This window comes from Notamacropus eugenii, chromosome 5, assembly GCF_028372415.1.
Source record: "Notamacropus eugenii isolate mMacEug1 chromosome 5, mMacEug1.pri_v2, whole genome shotgun sequence".
NCBI classification, from domain to species: domain Eukaryota; kingdom Metazoa; phylum Chordata; class Mammalia; order Diprotodontia; family Macropodidae; genus Notamacropus; species Notamacropus eugenii.
Genome location: NC_092876.1, coordinates 128027368 through 128046595, shown reverse-complemented (window position 1 = coordinate 128046595; position 19228 = coordinate 128027368).

Genomic DNA, 19228 nt, shown 5'->3' with positions numbered 1-19228 from the left:
ACTGCTGGATCCTAGCTGAGAGATCCAGGGGTGAGTGAGTTGGAGGGGTAGGTGTAGGAGACACAGCAGGCGAAGACCACTGTGATCTGTTGTCTGGTGAACCCCGAGATTGCAGCTTCTGAGAAGACCGCTGTGATCTGTTGTCTGGTGAACCCCAAGATTGCAGCTTCTGAGAAGACCGCTGTGATCTGTTGTCTGGTGAACCCCAAGATTGCAGCTTCTGAGAAGATCGCTGTGATCTGTCGTCTGGTGAACCCCAAGATTGCAGCTTCTGAGAAGACCGCTGTGATCTGTTGTCTGGTGAACCCCAAGATTGCAGCTTCTGAGAAGACCGCTGGGATCTGTTGTCTGGTGAACCCCGAGATTGCAGCTTCTGAGAAGACCGCTGTGATCTGTTGTCTGGTGAACCCCGAGATTGCAGCTTCTGAGAAGACCGCTGTGATCTGTTGTCTGGTGAACCCGAAGATTGCAGCTTCTGAGAAGACCGCTGTGATCTGTTGTCTGGTGAACCCCGAGATTGCAGCTTCTGAGAAGATCGCTGTGATCTGTCGTCTGGTGAACCCGAAGATTGCAGCTTCTGAGAAGACCGCTGTGATCTGTCGTCTGGTGAACCCGAAGATTGCAGCTTCTGAGAAGACCGCTGTGATCTGTTGTCTGGTGAACCCGAAGATTGCAGCTTCTGAGAAGACCGCTGTGATCTGTTGTCTGGTGAACCCCAAGATTGCAGCTTCTGAGAAGACCGCTGTGATCTGTTGTCTGGTGAACCCCAAGATTGCAGCTTCTGAGAAGACCGCTGTGATCTGTTGTCTGGTGAACCCCAAGATTGCAGCTTCTGAGACAAGAACTCACCACCTGACAAAAACTGTTGGGAAAACTGGGAAACGGTCTGGCAAAAACTAAGCGCTCACGTGGGAGGGTCTCTACCACACAGGTGTCCGAGCTGGCAGGGGCCTTGGAAACCATCTCCTGAGCGACTTGTCCAGGGTCACCTAAGTGCCAGGATATCCCCCCACCCCTGCCCCCTGCACCACATTCATGTAGTCCACCAGCATTGGGGAACCTATGATCTGTTGGTGGCTCTTAAGTGAGGGGCTCAAAGAATAAAACAATGTATTACAGCAGCGGTTGCTGGCCGTGATCAGGGCCCCACCCTGGGCAGGGCTGTGAGGGAAATCAAGTATGGAAAAGAATCAGCCATCAGCCAATGGTATTTATTAAATGCCATTTATTAAGCACCTATTATGTGACACACTCGGTGCTAAAAGCTGGGGATTCTTAGAAAGGCATGAAAACCTAGTTCCTGCTCTCAGGAGCACAAGAATCTGATAGGGGAGACCACGTGCAAATAACTTTGTAGGAACAAGATACAGACAGGGTAAGCTGGGAGGAGGTTCAGAGGGAAGTCACTGAGATTGAGGAGGGGGAAAGGCTTCTTGCAGAAGGTGGGGCATTAGCTGGGATTGAAGGAAGCAGGAGCAGCCTGATAAGGGATGGGGTGGGGTGGAGTGGGAGAGGCATGAAAAACCCTTCTATCTCAAGTGGAGCAGTCTAGCCTGGGGAGAGGGCATAGGAGAGTGAATTAGATGACAAAAACATGGCTATACAGTAATAATTCAAGATAGCATATGATCAAGGACAGGACACTTTATTAAAGATAGGAAATAGATGTGGTCAAAGCTGGGAAGTATCCCTGTGAAGGGATCCAATGTTGGATCTGTGTTTACAGAAATAGTCAGGTAGGGGAAAGGTTAGACACTGCACCTGGAGTCAGGAAGATGATAACATCGTTCCCTGAAATAGAAAAAACTGGAACCCAAGCAGAGACCTGTAGACTGGGAAAGGGCTAAATGAGTTGTATCCTGTGAACGTAATGGAGTCCTGTTTGAATGTTCAGTCGTGTTTGACTCTTTGTGACCCCATTAGGGGTTTTGTTGACAAAGATGCTGGAAGTGGTTTAGTCATTTCCTCCTCCAGATCATTTTACAGGTGAAGAAACTGAGGCAAGCAAGTTAAAGTAATTTGCCTGTGGTCACACAGCTATTAAGTGTCAGAAGCTAGGTTTGAACTCACACAGATGAGTCTTCCTGACTCCAGGTCTGGTACCCTATCCTCTGTGTCACCTAGGAATCTACCCATGGCATTCTATTGTGCTGTAAAGGTAGATGAATATCAGGGATTGAGAGAAACCTGGAAGATTTATATGAACTGATGCAGAGTGAAGAAAACAGTGAACAATATTGACACTGACCAGAAAAGTGTAAAGGAAATCAAGATCAAAAGAATGATCATCTAATCAGCTCTACAGAATCCTCTCAGGAGACACTAGACAACTAGGAGGGTTGAATGCTGTATGCGTTGTCAGTCATGGTTGCTTTGTGGTCATTTTTGCATAAAAGGTTTTCTTGGTTTCAGGAAAGGCAATGCTGGTCGGTTTATCAGGAAATATCAGTGATGTCCAAAAAGACAGCGAAAGATGTCATCAGTAAAAATATAAAAGAAATTTGGGATCAGGAAGGCCTGGGTTCAAGTCTTGCTTCTGAAGCATAATAATTGTGTGCTCGTGAGCAAATCACCTTTCCTCTCAGCCTCCTTGGCAATTTTCTAAGAAGTTGTGTGGTTTAGTGGAAACTAATGAATTTGGAAGCAGAGGTCATGAGTTCAAATTCCAGCTAAGTCTCTGGGCCTCAGTTTTTTCATCGTCAAAATGAGGGCCATCAGACCAGATGGCCTCTAAGGTCCCTTCCAGGTTTATATCTGTAATTCTATTAGCCTAAGTTGTCCATTTGTTTAGGAGAACTGCATCCTTTCCGACCTGACTACTCCACTCTCATGGTCTGAGGATAAAAACGCCTCACATACATTATGGATTATAGTCAGACAGCTATATTTCTATCATACTGATATTTGCTTCTGTTTTCCAGATGTAAATTTAATTTTCAAAATATTAAAACTTCTGGTTTTATGTCTCTTTAAAAGTTATTCCCTCCAAAAAAAGCTCTTCTGGCCTCATTACTTTCTGACGCGTTCCTGATGTGCTCCTGAGAATGAAATGACTCCAGATTGCCCCAGCAAGGGCCTAGTTTAAGGTTTTGAATTTAAGCTTGAACATTCAGAAAGTAACTCATGGATGGACTCCGGATTCTGGGGCTGTTTTATGATCATGTTTAAGGTGAACATTTAACGCTGCTATAAACAATGAAAAATTGAACTCCACCCTCCCCTCCCCCAACTCCCAGCTTGGTGAAGGCAAACTTGCCAAAGATGTCTTTCATTCATTTCTCCCCCTTCCTGACTTCGTGAACCCTTTCCCCACCAAACTGCTCCTTCACCCATTACTTCTTTTTTTTTTCAAGCAGTTTCTGATTGAGCACTTCCTCCAAGAAGCCTTCCCTAACTACAGAGGAGAGAAGTAATCAGTTTCCTTTAGTTCTGTGCCCATGTGGCAGACCATGTGCAGGGACCTTCAGTTCAGTTCATAGGATTCCAACAATTCAAGACCCAGAAAAACTCTGTGCTCCAAAGCCCAGGGATACAAAGGCAAAAAAAATGAAAATCTCTGCCCTCCAGGGTCTTCCAGTCAAGTGGGGGGAGGGGGAGCAGGGAGGTAGAACCCTAGCTATGTGACCTTAGACAAAGCTGATTGTCTTCATCTGCCTCAGTTTCCTCATCTGTGAAATGGAGATCATAATGGAATTTACCTCCCAAAGCTGTTGTGGTGATCAAATGGACATCTGAGAAATGCTTTGCAAATCTTAAAGTGCTGTGTAAATGTTGTTATTATTAACATGCATATAGATTAATAAATAAATACAAGCAACTTGAGGGCAAGAACTTTAGCAAGAGGGATATTTCAGGTGTAAGTAGCCCTGGAGTCAAGACCTGAAAGAAGAAAGAGAGAGTTCATTCCTGATATGTTATTATTGGGTTTTGTCTACTCTTTGTGACCCCATTTGGGGTTTTCTTGGCAAAGATTCTAGAGTGGTTCGCCATTTCCTTCTCTAGTTCATGTTACAGATGAGGAAACTAAGGTAAACAGGGTTAAGTGACTTGCCCAGGGTCAGTTAGTAAGTGTCAGTGGTTAAATTTGAACTCACAAAGATGATCTCCCTGATTCCAAGCCCAACACTCCATCCACTGCAATACCTATCTGCTGCATTCCTGCCATAAGAGGCTTAAATTGTGCTGCAGTGAGGACTTGAGTTCAAGTCCTGCCTCTGTGTGGTCTTGGGTAAGTTATAACCTCTCTTCCTTGGTTTTCTCAGGAGGAGATGGCCTCTGAGGTTCCTTTTGGTTCTAATTCTATGATCCTATACAATTGTATGCAGGTGGGAGAGGGAGTGTTGAATATTGAATATGGGGAAGAAACTGGGAAGCTTTAGTTTGACTGGAAAGTAGAATTTGTCAGAGAGACACATGTAGAATTAGGATAACTGAAAAGATAGGTTGGAGTCCATCTGTGAAGCATCTTAAATACAAAGCTGAAGAGTCTGAATTTTATCCCAGAGGCAAGTAAGAGCCACTGTAGGATTTTGAGTGATGGCAGGACATCCTGAGAGCTGGAAAGGTGCTTAGGTCAGAGAGGAGCTCAGGGACCCTGGCTCTAAACCCACTGCTCCAAACCCACCTACGCCATACTGCCTTCTCGTGACCCTCCATTCTGGGCTGATGAGTTACAGCTGATGTCTCTTCTCTGAGATTTAGTTCCCTCTGGAAAATGAGGAATGATAATCCTCATACTATTGCTAATTTGTCAACTTGCTAAATTGTCAGTTTTGCTATTTTTGTCATTATTATCCAATAGACACACTCAAGGTGGACTAGTCTTTATTCAATGCTTATCATAGGAAGTTCAGAACCTGCGATCAACAATATGGAAGACTAGACATATTTTGCACTCCTCATGACCCCTCAGACCTTCCCAGAACAAGAATTAGGCACCTGAGATCAGATTGTTATAGCCATCTTCACAGTCTAAGATACAAGTGAAAAAGAGTGATATGTGATCAAAGATCTTGAGAGGAAGAAAATTCAGTTGAGAACAACCTAGAGAATGAGATAAACCACTAAGGATGATATTAATAACAGAGGGGAATATGACCTCCCTCCAGATAATCCAAATGAGCCCAAACATTTCTGAATAAATATTGTAAGACAAAGGAAAATGAATTAACACCTGATGAGGCAGAGGGCCATGTGACTGCTATGAATCACAGCAGGATGTTCATGAATAGTTCAAGAGAGAACTGAGAATCTGTGGCCTACATAGCACAAGTCATCATCATGATAGAAAAACCTGAATCCACATTGGCAAATCTCACCAAAGAAATAAGAGAACAACTCCGCTTGACAATGCAAAGACACAGAAAGGAAGGGCAATCTGGAGGATGAGAAGCAAAAGTAGGGTTTAGATTTACAGTTGGAAGGGTGTAAGTCTGAGACCATTTAGTCCAGATCCTTCATTTCAGAGAGGTGGAAACTGTGGCCCAGAGAGGGTGGACATTTGTCTAATGTCCCGTGAGTAGCGAATGGAAGAGCTGGGATTGAAATCTATATTGTAGGGCGGTCATAAATTTAAAGTTGGAAGTCTTTAGGGGCCATTATTTTACAGATTGAGAAACTGAGGCTCAGAAAGGTTAATTGACTTGCCTATGGTGACACAGTCAGTAAAGGTCAGAGGGTAAGTGTAGACCCAGGTCCTCCACACTTTAGAGTCCACACCACATGCCATGTTACCTCCAGGTGGGCAGTTCAAGATTATCAGCCCAGTTTTGTAGAAGAAAGTGAGGTTCAGACGGGAAGTGGCCATACAGCTAGGAAGTGTGGAGTCCAGGATTGGAACCCAGGTATCCCTATGCTAGGCCTAGAGTGTTTTCCACAATAACATCTAATGAATGATTTCAATTCTGAGAATTCATAAGATCATAGTATTTAGGGCTACAAAGGATTTTAGAGGTCATCAAATCCAGCCCTTTCATTTTACAAAGGGGAAACTGAGGCCCAGAGAAAAGGAATTTATTTGCATAGGTAATAGGTGTCAGACTTAGGATTTAAACCCAAGTTTCCTGACTTGAAATTGAAGGTGTTTCCTCCTACCCCAGGTCATGAGTTGTCCTTTCCAGTTTCTCCAGCACTAAAGCGTCATAAAGAAGACAGGGTTCAGCCCCAGCACCAACTGCAGCTATCATGGAAGCATCTCAGAAACACAGGTCTGAGCTGGTTCTGGGCTGCTTGATTAGAAGACCTAAACAACCAAGGAAATTCCTTGGGATCTCCAGACTCCAGACTCCCTGGAGCCAAGATGGGGGGTGGGGTGGAGATGGTGTAGATGACCTTGTGGTCAGAAGAGTCAGGAAGGAACTGGGTAAATTGGCAGGTCCATGTTAGGCCTGAGGGACCCATCTATATGACCTGGCCTCTACTAGTATGATAATTTCATTGGCAGAAGATGAAATTTCAGTGGAGGAAGTAATTTGGAGATATGAGTTTGGGTGGGTGTAGAAACAGGTAAATGAGTTAGCCGAATTAACCCAGAAGGCAGGGACCATGGGACCTCCATGCTCACCTCTTCACCCCCATTCCCTCCCTCACACCCAGCAATAATAATAACTTTCATTGTAAGCTCTCACATTTCTTATGTAAGCAATGAACCAGAAAAAGAAAAGGGGGTCTCAGAGGATTACAAACTCAGTACAAGCCCCAGAATTCACAGCCCTAACTGAAAGCTCCCTACCTAACCTTTGCTTCAGGGTAGAAAGTATTAGTAAGTGTAGACAGCATCTCAAGTGTAGTCTCTAGTTAAGAAGAAAAATTGATTAAAAGAGGAAGCTTGGAGAGGGCTGGCTTGCAATCCTCCCCGCTTCCCCTTCTCTGTCTGCCTCTATCAGGTTTGCTGTTGTCCCAGGTTCCTCTCCACTTGCCAGGGGCTGGGAGGCACCAAATCCTGGCAGCTCTGGCAGTATGGTGTGGCAAGCAGAAGTGCTCATTTGATCCTTTTTTGGGGAGTGGGGATAGGGAAACACCGATGGTGTTATCCTGTAGAACCATTGCCTTATAGAAGGTGCATGATGTGAGGAGAAGTCAGTCAGGCAACAGACATTGCTGAAGAACTTGCTTTGTACCAGGAGCAGTGCTAAGTGTTGGAGGTACTAAGAAGAGGAGAAACAGTACCCTAAAAGCCAGCATGGTCTCTGCTCTAAAGGAGTGTATAGTCTAATGGGGGAGACACCAGGCAAATAATTATGCATATACAACCATGTAAATGGAAAGGACAACCACATGCCCAAAACATCAGAAGTGAATGTAATAACATGATAAGGCACAAGCAGGACCCCAAAGAAGAGAAATAAAGAGAAACCTTTTTGCATTGGGTTTTGCTGTGGTTTTTTTTTTTTTCTGGGGTTGGGGGGAGAGAGAGAGAGAGAGAGAGATGGCATCTAAGCCCTACTCCTGTTGCCAAAAGGAAAGGAAAGTGATAGAATGTACCATCTACACATTGCGGCCCAGGTGAAACTGTCCACAGTTTCAGCCCGAGCTCTGACTCTACTTACAGACTAAACTCCGATCCCAACAGGACCTCTGATGCCCATACTCAGGTCTTGCCAATCCTAAAAAATCCTTCCTTTCTAGCTCACCCAGCTACCATCCCATCTTTCTTCTCCCCTTCTTGCTAAATATCTTGGAAAAAGTTGTCTACATCTGATGCCTCACTTCCTCACTCACCATACCCACTTCTCTGCCCTCCACAGTTCCCTTGGTCTTTTTCCCCATCACTCCATTGATAAACTGTTACTGATGACTTCCTAACTGCCCAATCCAGTGACCTTTTGTTTTTCATTCCTCATCCTCCTTGACCTCTCTGTAGCATTTGACACATGATTGACTTAATTCAATTCAACCAATATTTATGAAGCATCCCACATGTGCTGGGCCTGTGCTAGGTCCTGAGGATACAAAGACAAAAACAAAGTAATCCTTGTCCTCAAGGAGCTTATATTCTCTTGGGGGAGGGGGGGTGAGTAGGGAGGGAACAAAACATGCCCAGATAAATAAATTCAAGATATTAATAAAATCCATACAAAGTCATCTTGGAGTGGAGGGGGAGCAGATTTGGAAAGGCATCTTGTAGGAGATGGAATTTTAACTGAGTTTGATGGAAGTTAGGGATTCTGTGAGGAAAAAGGAGGGAAGGAGTGTGTTTTAGTCATAAGGATCAACCTGCGCAAAGGCAAAGGAAGATGGGAGAATTGAGAGATGCAGTGTTGTGTAAGGTTAACATCAAGAAGTGGACTCTCCCCTTCTTTAGATAATCTCTTCTCCATTGACTTTCATGGTATTGATCTCTCTTGGGCCTTCTTCCCACCTGTCTAATTGCTTTTTATTAAGTTGTTTATCAATGTAATTACTAAATAGTAGCTGTTTCTCTGGTACCTATGAATCCTGAGGGTCCTCCCCTCCCAGTTTGATTTTTTTGTTTGTTTGTTTAAAGGGGCCATCCCCCAGTAGCTACTTAAAGAAGCCTATTTATTGAATGGGTGTATCTCACTCAAAGTGAGAATGTGATAAGATTTTAACCTGAAAGGGCCAGGGTCTCACCCTGCGTCCTGGGTCTTCTCCATCATCTTGATAAATATCTGGCCACTGGACTCAGATGGCTCTGGAGGAGAAAGTGAGGGTGGTGACTTTGCACAGCCCTCCTTCACTGAAATTAAAGTCATTTGCAAGTCATGTCATCATCTCCCTGATGTCATGGTCCTCTTTGAGAAGGAAGGACAAACGCAACAATCAAGTTAATCAGCTAAGTGGTAAAGTGGATAGGATGCCCGATCTGGAGTCAGGAAGACTTATCTTTCTGAGTTCAAATCTGGCTTCAGATACTTACTAGCTGTGTGTGACCCTGGGCAAGTCATGTGACCCTGTTTGCCTCAGTTTCCTCATCTATAAAATAGGACGGAGAAGGAAATGGCAAACCACACCAGTATCTTTGCCAAGAAAACCCCCAAATGGGGTCACAAAGAGTCAGACACAACTGAAAAACAACTGAACAACAAATTTATTTATCATTTTTATCTGATCCCATAAGTGTGGGCATACCCCAAGGTTCTGTCTTGGCTTCTCTTCTATTCTCTTTGTCCTTTTTCCCCCTTGGCTATCTCATTCACTTCCATGGCATCAGTTATCACATGTAGGCACATGATTCCCAAATCTATATAATCAGCCCCTGAACTCTGTTCAGAATTCCAGTTTCAGTTGCCTTCTAGACGTCTTTATCTGAAGTCCCTCTGTTCATGAGGGAACTCACCATCTTCACTAGTTCTGCATTCCTTCCAACATCCCTTATTCTGTAGAGCACACTGCTAAGCTCTTAGCCACTCAAGCCTGAAACTTTCAAGTCACCTTCATGTCTCCTGTCCTTTCCCGTTCACATCCAAGCTGCTGCAGAGTCTTATTCATTCTGATGCTGTAATATCTTAACATCTGATGCCTGCTCTATACTCATTCTGTGACCACCTTACTTCAGACCCCTTTCACTGAGGGATAGTACAGGAAAGAGACAGGATTCAGAGGATTTGGATTCAAATCTCAATTATATTGTTTTTTGGGGGAGGCTGGTGGAGGCTGAATCATATAAAAATAAATTTATTTGAGACAAATGTAAAGTCTTGAATGTAGGCACAAAAACTCCACCAATTTTACAAGTAACAGATGAGAGAGGTATGGCTCTCATTGAAACCTCCATTTGGAGTTTTAATGAATTGCAAGGTCATTATCAGACAGCAGTGTGACATGGTGGCCAAAAATGGTCATTCAACTCTTGGACTATGTTAAGAGACATGAAGTGTTCAATGATTGCAGTCCCACTGTGCTCTGCCCTCATCAGACCTCATCCAGAGTACTGTATTCAGTTGAGAAAGACGTTCATAAACTATAGATTAACCAGAGGAGGGCAATCAGGTTGGGGAAGGACCTAGAGTCTATACCATATTTAGATTTGTTAAAGGACCTTGGTAGGTTTAACTAAGAGAAGATTCCAAGGACATGCAAGTCATCTTCAAGTACTTAAAGGGTTTGCAGGTGAACGATGCATTTGGTTTGTTCTCCTGGACTGGGTCCTCTTTGAATTTATCTTATCTAATTTCTAGTGGGCCCTAACTGCAGCAAAGCAATTTTCTACTTATTCTCTGATTCTCTGTTCTCACTGATTTGAGTCACTGTACCAAACTGTCTCTTCTGTCTGTAAAACTCCCACATCACCCCTCCATTGTCCTTTCAGCTAAGGATTTTGCCTGGGAATTTCACGGAAAACACTGGGACCATTTGCCATGAGCTCCTTCTTCTCCCTGTCTCCTTATCTCACTTGACAATGATATAATCCCCCACTATTGCTTCCATTAGTATAACCTCTGAAAAAGAAGTGGCCCTTTTCCTAGGCAGTCCAATCTCTGTATTTATCTTCAGTCCTACCCCTTCCTGACTTCTCTTGCCCCTACCATCATTGCCCCACCTTCTAATTTTAAAAATTCAACTATATTTTATTTTCAGTTCCAAATTCTCTTCCCAACATCTCCTCTGCCCTTTGAGAAGGCTTATTGCAAATATGTATAGTTAAGAAAAATGAATTCTATGTCAAAAACAATTAGTCATGCCAAAAAAAAGAAAGAAAAGAAAAGAAAATATGCTTCAATTTGTACTCAGTTCACTAGCTCTCTATAGGGAGGTGGACAGCATGTTTCATCATAAGTTCTTCAGAACTGTGGGTGATCATTGTTCATAAGTCTTTCAAAGTTGTTTATTCACAATTGCTATTTACACTGACCATTGGAGCCCAAACAATGACCAAATGAGGCTTGGACTGGGACCTATTACTGACCAATCAATGAGAGTCAGAGTGATTTGGATTTAAGGCATGATCCTTAAAAAAAGAAATCTAGCCTATAAACCACAAGTAAACTCCAAAGTATCTTGTAAGGTTTTGTTTTTGTAAACAACTTTTTAGTTTTATATAATCATAATGATCCATTTTACCTCCTATGAACCTCTCTATCCCATTGAGTCATGAGCTCTTCCTTCATCCATAGATCTGACAGATAATTTTTTTCTTTTTCATTAATTTGTTTATGATGTCACCCTTTATGTCTAAATCATATGCCCATTTGTAACTTAATTTTAGTATACAGTGTGAGATGTTAATCTATACTTAGTTCCTGCTAAACTACTTTCTAGTTTTCCCAATAGTTTTGTTCTTTCCCCAATTGTTAAAATTTTGAGATTTATCACACACTAGGTTACTATGTTCTTTTGTTTCCTTATATTGTGTAACTAACATGTTCCACTGATTAATCTAGTTCTGTCAATAAACATATATAATATGTGCCAGGCACCGTGCTAAGCACCAGGGATACAAAAGGAAAAAGATAGTCCCTTCCTTCAAGATTACAATCTAATGGGGGAAGATGACATACAAAAGCAAGCTGAAAAGTGAAGAGAAAGAATGATGAAGTCCAAAGAGTACAGCTGACTAAGAAATGAAGAGACGGCTGGTCTGGACATCTTCCTTAGATGGAGATTCTGGAAGGAGCTTTCTTTTTCTCCCTCCAATTCCAGGGCAGATAGTAGTGATAAAATGTGAATACCAGAGTAGATGTAATCTTATAAGATTAAGATATTCCCGGGATATGATGAAGAATTCCAAAGAGTACAGCTAGCTGGGAAATGAAAAGTGTATTATTTTTATTTTCCAAAGAGTATAGCTAGCTGGGAAATGAAAAGTGTGTTATTTTTATTGTTATATTAGCTCAGACTATCCATGAGCAATGAATACTTCTCTAGGTGTTTAGATCTATCTTTATTTGTATAAAGAATGTTTTGTAATTGTGTGTTGATAGTTCCTGTGTATGTCTGGCAAGTAGACTCCCAAATGTTTTATACTGTCCACAGTCATTTTGAACAGTCATTTTAAATAGATTTTTCTCTGGATTTTGTCAGTAATATATAGAAAAATGATTATTTTGTGCGTTTATTTTGTATCCTGCAACTTTGTTGAAGTTTTTCATTGTTTCAACTGATGTTTTAGCTAACTTTCTAGAGTTTTCTAATTAAACCATCATACTGTCTATAAAAAGTGATCATTTCTTTCCTCTTTGCCTGTGCTTATTTCTTGAATTTTTCTTGTGTTATTGCTATAACTAGCAATTCTAGAACAATGTTGAATAATAATAGTGATAATGGATATTCTTCCTTTAGCACTGATCTTATTGGAAAAATTTCTCATTTATCCCCAATATGGATAATCTGGCTTTTGGTTTAGACAGATACTACTTATCATTTTAAAGAAAGCTCTGCTTAGTACTATCCTTTCTATTTTTTTTTTAAACAGGAATGTTTGTTGCCTTTTGTCAAAAAACTTTTTCTGCATCATCTACTGAAATAATCATATGATTTTTGTTTTCATTATTAATATGATCTGTGTTGAAAGTTTTCCAATACTGAACCAGCCCTACATACCTGGAATAATTCTATCCTTGTCATAGAATGTGATCTTTGAATACTGAACCAGCCCTACATACCTGGAATAATTCTATCCTTGTCATAGAATGTGATCTTTGCTGATAATATTTTTATTTAACATTTTTGCATCAATATTTATTAAAGATATTAATCTCTATATAGCCTGATTTCTCTGTTTTGACTCTTCCTGATTTAGGAACCCTATTTGTGTCAAAACAGGAATTTGGGGGGAACTCTTCTTTCCCAAACATTTTATGCAGTATTGTAATTAACTGTTCTTGATAACTTGTAAATTCATCTAGTTTTGAAGGGTTTTTTTCTTTAATTTGGGAGTCCATTTATGGCTTGTTCAATTTCTTTTTCTAAGACAGAGTTAAGTATACTATTGCGTCTGTTAATCTAGGCAATTTATGTTATTGTAAAAAGTTTTGTAAAATATTTTGTAAACATTTGAACATTTAATTTATATCATCAGTTTTATTAACTTGAGTAAAATAAATCATAATAATTGTTTCTATTTCTTCCTCAGAGCTGTGAATTTGCCTTTTTTCATTTTTATACTGGTAATTTGGTTTTTATCTTTCTTCTTTGAAAAATCATTAGAACTTGCCCCAAGTTTTACCTATTAATTTGGTGGTCAAAATCTTCCAATTCTGTTAATCTTTTGTTTAATTTTTGGAATTTTTATTTTGTTATTTAACTGGAGGGAGGGTTAATTTCTTGGTTTTCTAGGGATTTTTTACTTGCATGACCAAATCATTGATCTATTCTTTCTCTTTTTTTATTGAGAAAACATTTAGAGATATTCTCCCCCCTCTCCCTCCCAAGTACTGATTTGGCTGTATCCCACAAATTTGGGTATATTATCTGATTGTGGTCATTACCTTTAATGAAATTATTTATTGCTTCTATGATTTGGTCCTTTCACCCAACCATTCTTTAGGATTATGTAATTTAGTTTAATCTTTGCTTCAGAGGTTGTACATTGAATGTAATTCCCATTGTGTTATAGTAGGTTGAAGATTCATTTAATTTTTTCTGCATTTATTTGTGGGAGTTTCATGCCCCAACACATGTTCAGTTGTTGTGAAAGTGACACGCAAGGTTGAGATATAAGTATGCTTCTTTCTATTCCCATTCAACTATCATAGCTAACTTTTCTAAAATACTATTCAGGTTCTTTGTTTGTTTGTTTTTGGCTAGATTTATCTAGATTTGAGAAGAGTTAATTGAAGTCCCCTACTTTTCGTTTTATTGTCTTTTTCTCCCTCTAAATCATTTAACTTTTCATTTAAGAATTTAGATACTATGCCATTTGGTGCACATATGTTTAGTATTGATATTAATTCATTGTCTTTTGTACCTTTTAGTAAAATTCCCTGTTTATCTCTATTTTTTGCCTTTGTTTTGTCTGAGATCATGATTGTTATCCCTGCTTTTTCTACTTCAGCTGAAACATAATAGATTCTTCTCCAGTCCCGTGTTTGAGAGCTCTTTATCTTTCTATTTCCAGCGTATTGCTTGTAAACAACATATTGCTGAATTCTGATTTCTAATCCATTTTACTTTCCTCTTCTGTTTTATGGATGAGTTTAATCCATTCTCATTTACTGCTATGTCTATTAACTGTGCATTCTGCTCCATCCTATTCTCTTTCACTTTTCTTTCTCTTTTTCCTCCCCACTCCTTCCTTAAGAGTTAGTTTTGATTCTGAGTAATCCCTCCCTTAAACTACCATCTCTCTTATTCTCCTATTTTCCCTTAACTCTTTCCCCTATTGTTCAAGATGTATTTCTGTACCCAATTCTGTGGATATTTATACTCTTCCCTCCTTTGACCACTTCAGATGAGAATGAGATCCAAGTGTCACCTGCTCTCCCCACTACTTCCCCCTCCTTGCTATATTGACTTCTCCTTGTAAACCTTATTAATGTGAGATCATCTCCCCCATTCTTCCTTTTTCTTTCCCTCCATCTTCCCAATATGTTCTTGTTCCCTAAATTTTCCATTCCTCTTTCAAGATCATCAAACATAACAGAATCATTCTTGGGTCATCTGTATAATTAGATTCTTTCTGTGTTCCCTGATGGTAGAGTTTTGAGGGACCATATATTTCATCTTTCTATATAAGAATGTAAATAGTTTAGCTTTGTTTAGTTCCTTATGATGACTTGCTTCTGTTGCTTTTCTGTTCCTTTTTTTATTTCTCTTGACTATTATATTTGTACATTAATTTTCTTATTTATCTCTGGTCTTTTCATTGGAAATGCTCAGAAGTTCTCTATACTGTTAATAGTTCATGGCCCCTCCACTCCCCCCATGGAATTGCATTCAGTTTTTCTAAGTTATTCTTGTCTGTGAGCCTAGTTCTTTTGCCTTCTAGAATATCATATTTTGAACTTTTAGCTTCTTTATAGTTGTGGCTGCTAAATCTTATGTGATGCTGACTGTGGCTTCTTGGTACTTAAATTCTTTCTTTCTGGATGTTTGGAGTAATTTTTCCTTGACCTGGGAGCTCTAATTTTTGCAATAATATCCCTGGAAGTCTTCAATTTGAAATTTCTTTCAGGAAGTACCCACTTTATTTTTTCACTTTGTATATATTTCCCTCTGGTTTTAAGACATGAGGACAGCATTCTTATGATTTCTTGAAATGTGATATCTAGGCTCTTTCTTTACTCATGTTTTTCAGACATTTCAGTGATATTTAAATGATATCTCCTAAATCTGTTTTCCAGGTCAATTGTTTTTCCTATGAGAATTTCATATTTTCTTTTTTTTAATTCAGTCTTTTGACTTTCTTTTCTTATTTTTTGATGTCTCATGGAGTCATTAGTTTCTGTTTGGCCAATTCTAGTTTTCAAGGAGTTATTTTCTTTGGTATGGTTTCACATTTTTTTGTCCCAGACTATTAATCCTCTTTTCATATCTTTCTTCCCTAGCTTTTGTTTCCTTCCCACACACCCCATTTTTCCCTTACTACTCTCATTTGGTTTTAAAAATACCCTTTAGCTCTTATTTAAACTCTTACTTTAAGTATTCTAGGAGTTTTTGTTGGACTTGTATCCAAGAGTCATTTTTCTTTGAGGCTTTGCTTCTAGATGTTTTTGAGTCCTCTTCTTTGGGCTTTGTCTCTTCAGCTTCCTTGGCACTATAAACAGCTCTTTGTGTTGGGATTCTTTTTTTGTTTGCTCATTCTTTGGGTCTTCTTGATTTTGGACTTTATGTTAGTACCAGGTTCTGCACACGTTTTTTTTTGGAGGGCAGGTGAATCTGTCCTGAGCTTCTGTCATCTTATAACCTTCCACTGCTTTCACTGTAGTCTGGAGGACTGCAAGTTTTCAGAGCTCCCAAAGTTATGTGACCTGGAACAAGGTCACTGTCCTGATCACACCTCTGCAAGTTTCCATTCTGGGTTTGGGCCTTGTTGACTTGTCCCTCTTTGGTTTCAGGAGACTGTCGATGGACTCAGCCACTTTTAGTCCACTGGGAGACTCTGCAGGGTCATGGTGACTGAACTGCAGGCTTTCCTTTGGTTATTCCAGCAGGTTTCCACATTGGGGTGGGGGCTAGGAGTGAATCTCTGCTCTGCTTCTGGGATTAGAGCCACACAGGTAAAATTTTTTTCCAAAATATATTCCTTTCTTAGTACATAGCAAGGACTCATGCTTGCAGCTGCTCTGCTCCACCCTGGATCTGTGATCCAGGACTGGATAGTAGGAAACAGAGCCAGCTGTCACCTGTTCATGCACCCCATGCTAGTTCATGGATCCCCTGGGAGCTCTTATTGTTCTGGGGCTTCCTGTCCTGGTGTACAGGCTTAGCCCTCTTTCAGCGTCTAGGTGCTTGAGTGCCCTAGTTCCCGTGCCTAGTGTCTGCAGACTTCTTTGTCTCCCTGACACCTTGGATTGGAAAAAATAACTCGCTGTGACTTTTTCTTCGCTTTTCCAATCAGAATTGATCTGGTGCATTTTCTAAACTTTTGAGGAGGAAGTTTGGGGGGAAGCTAGGATGTATTGCTTCTACATACTCCTCCATCTTGACCCTGCCTCCAGCCATTTATACTATTTACTACTATGGGACCATGGTCAAGTCCCTTTCCTTCCCTGGGCTTCAGTTTCCTCCTCTGTAAAGTCTCTGACAGCTCTAACTCCCAGACCAACTCTTGTCTGGACAATTCTAGCAGCCTCCCAATTATTCTTCCTGCCTCTGGGATGCGCACACAGTAGGTTCTTAGTAGATTCTGGTTGAATTGAATTAAAATTAAGTCAGCTTCTGTATGGGTGGATAGCAATATCTTTCAAAAGCATTGATTTTCTGGGCCAGAATCCAGGAGGAAAAAAAAAAACTGTTCAGGCCACTTTCATTACCCATAAAGGAGACTGAGATAGAAAGCAGACCCTGGGGGAGCCCTGGGCTAGGACTATGTGCTTCTTTTCTTCCCTGATCCTAAGAGGTCCTCAGGTTACTTTGAAAGATGGACAGTAGAAACGCCAGCACCCTCCCCCTACTCCCTGCATAGGCCTAAATCAACCTAAGAACCCAAGCAAGAACAGTTCTAGGTCACAGCGTCATCCTGAGATGAATCATGGATTCATGAGACAGCATGGTACCATGGAGCGAGCCTGGTGCCTCAGTTTCCTCCTCTATAATTCAAGAGGGTTAAATCAGTCAATAAACAAGTATTTGTTGTCTCCTCTGTGCCAGACACTGTGTTAGACACCAGGGATACTAGCCTCTTGTATTCTAGATTTTGAAGATCTCAGAGACCACCTAATCAATCAATAAGTATTTATAAAATGCCTACTTTGTGCCCTGGCAAATACTAGATGCTAGGAAAAATCAAACAGTTCCTCCTTCAAGGAGCTTACATGCACAAGGATAGACAAATATATAAAAAATAGAGGGAATTTTTGGGGGGCAGGGAGGTACTAGACTTTAGGTAGGAGATATCATTTGAGCTAAGCTTTCATAGAAATAAGGGATGAGTTAATTATAAGTGTTATGTATTCCAAGAGGCAGATGTGAGGAAGGGCAGTATTCTAGGGGCAGCCTGGAATGTACTGTTGTCATGAACCTAACTAGCAATAAAAAGACCTTCCTCTTTTCTGTTTTGGAATTGAGGGGGAAGACTCAGGAGAAGGCAAGAGCCCCTGTCCAGAATGTGACAACCTTTTGAGTCTTGTAAAGATGAAGGTCATAGCCCCTCCATTCCTGATGCTTTATGTGTGACCTATGATAACTTCCAGAAAGAACCTAGAAAGCATTCCTAGGGATTATGAAGCTCTGGAGAAGAAACTGAAGATTTCAGAGGCATAGGTGGTGTTTGTATCATTCCTGCTGATTATAGGTAGAAGATTCAGAAGAGAAAAAGAATTTGGGAAGTCAGCAGCTGGCCAAGAAGACAGTGTCTGAGAGGGACAGTTGGATAATCCCATCTAGTTTTACACCTCTCCCCATCCCAGTACCTTCCCTATGAGATTACTTTTCCTTTGGGGGCCACCTCCAGTTGTTCTGATCTATATCTGGCCACTGGCCCCAGATGGCTCCAGAGGAGAAAGTGAGGCTGGTGACTTTCCACAGTCTCATTTTCCCTCACCGAAATCCAATCCACTTGCAAGTCATGGCATGACCTCCCTGATTTCATGGTCTTCTTAGAGAACAAAGGACAAATAACTTTTTCTTTATACTGTATATGTCTTATATGTTCAAGTTATATGTACAAACACTCTGAGGTTTGCAGCAAAATGCTCATAACCACCCTGGGAGGTAGGTGCCGTTATTATTCCCATTCTACAGATGAGAAAATTGACCTCAAAATCACACAGCTAATAAGTGTGTAAGGCTGGATTTGAACTTCTATCTTCTGGACGCCAGGTCCAATGTTTGATCACTGAGCCATCTAGATGCCTTGGGGATATAAATGATAGCTAGCATTTACATAGAATTTTAAGATTTGCAAAATGCCTTACATATGTTATCTCTTTCCATCCTTACCACAACCCTTTGAAGTAGGTGAAAGAATAGCAGAGAATAGGACCAATAATTAACTGGAGAGATTATCTAAGAAAAAAGCCAGCCATAAAATCTATGGCTTTGGCTGTCTTTACACAAATTCCTGAAATATGAGTAATAAATAGGGCGAACTGGAGATTTGCAAGGAGGCAAATTTGGCTCCCCAGGCATCACTCAGAATTGGTGGGATGAGATTTGTGTCTAGAATGGGGCTCTGAAAGGATGTAGCTTATTTAAAAGGGAAAAAAAGACAGCTAAAGGAGGGAGAAGGGAGGGTGTTGGAGGGAGGGTGGGGTGAGATGGGAGGGAGGTCAGCACACAATGCTATCTTGTGCCAAGAAGATAAGTTCTGGTAAGAAAAGTCCGAAACCAAAGGCAGGAAACAATGAGTACAATTTAATGAGGATCCACAGAGGGAGAAGTAAAAGTGATGTGATCATGGGATTATAGTACAAGCTTCCAGAGCAGGAGAAAATAAATAGATGAAGAATTGGGTAAATTTAGGGTCATAGAATTAGAGCTAAAAGAGATACTTGGGTGGATGGGTATTTATTTTAACTCATTTATCTATTTATTCATTCATCTGTCTTTGTCCAATTTGTTTAATCTATTGATTGATTGACTGATTGAGACTGGGTCTTTCTATCTTGCCCAAGCCTGAAGAGTAGTAACCCCTTACAGGGATCCTAATACTGAATAGTATAGATGC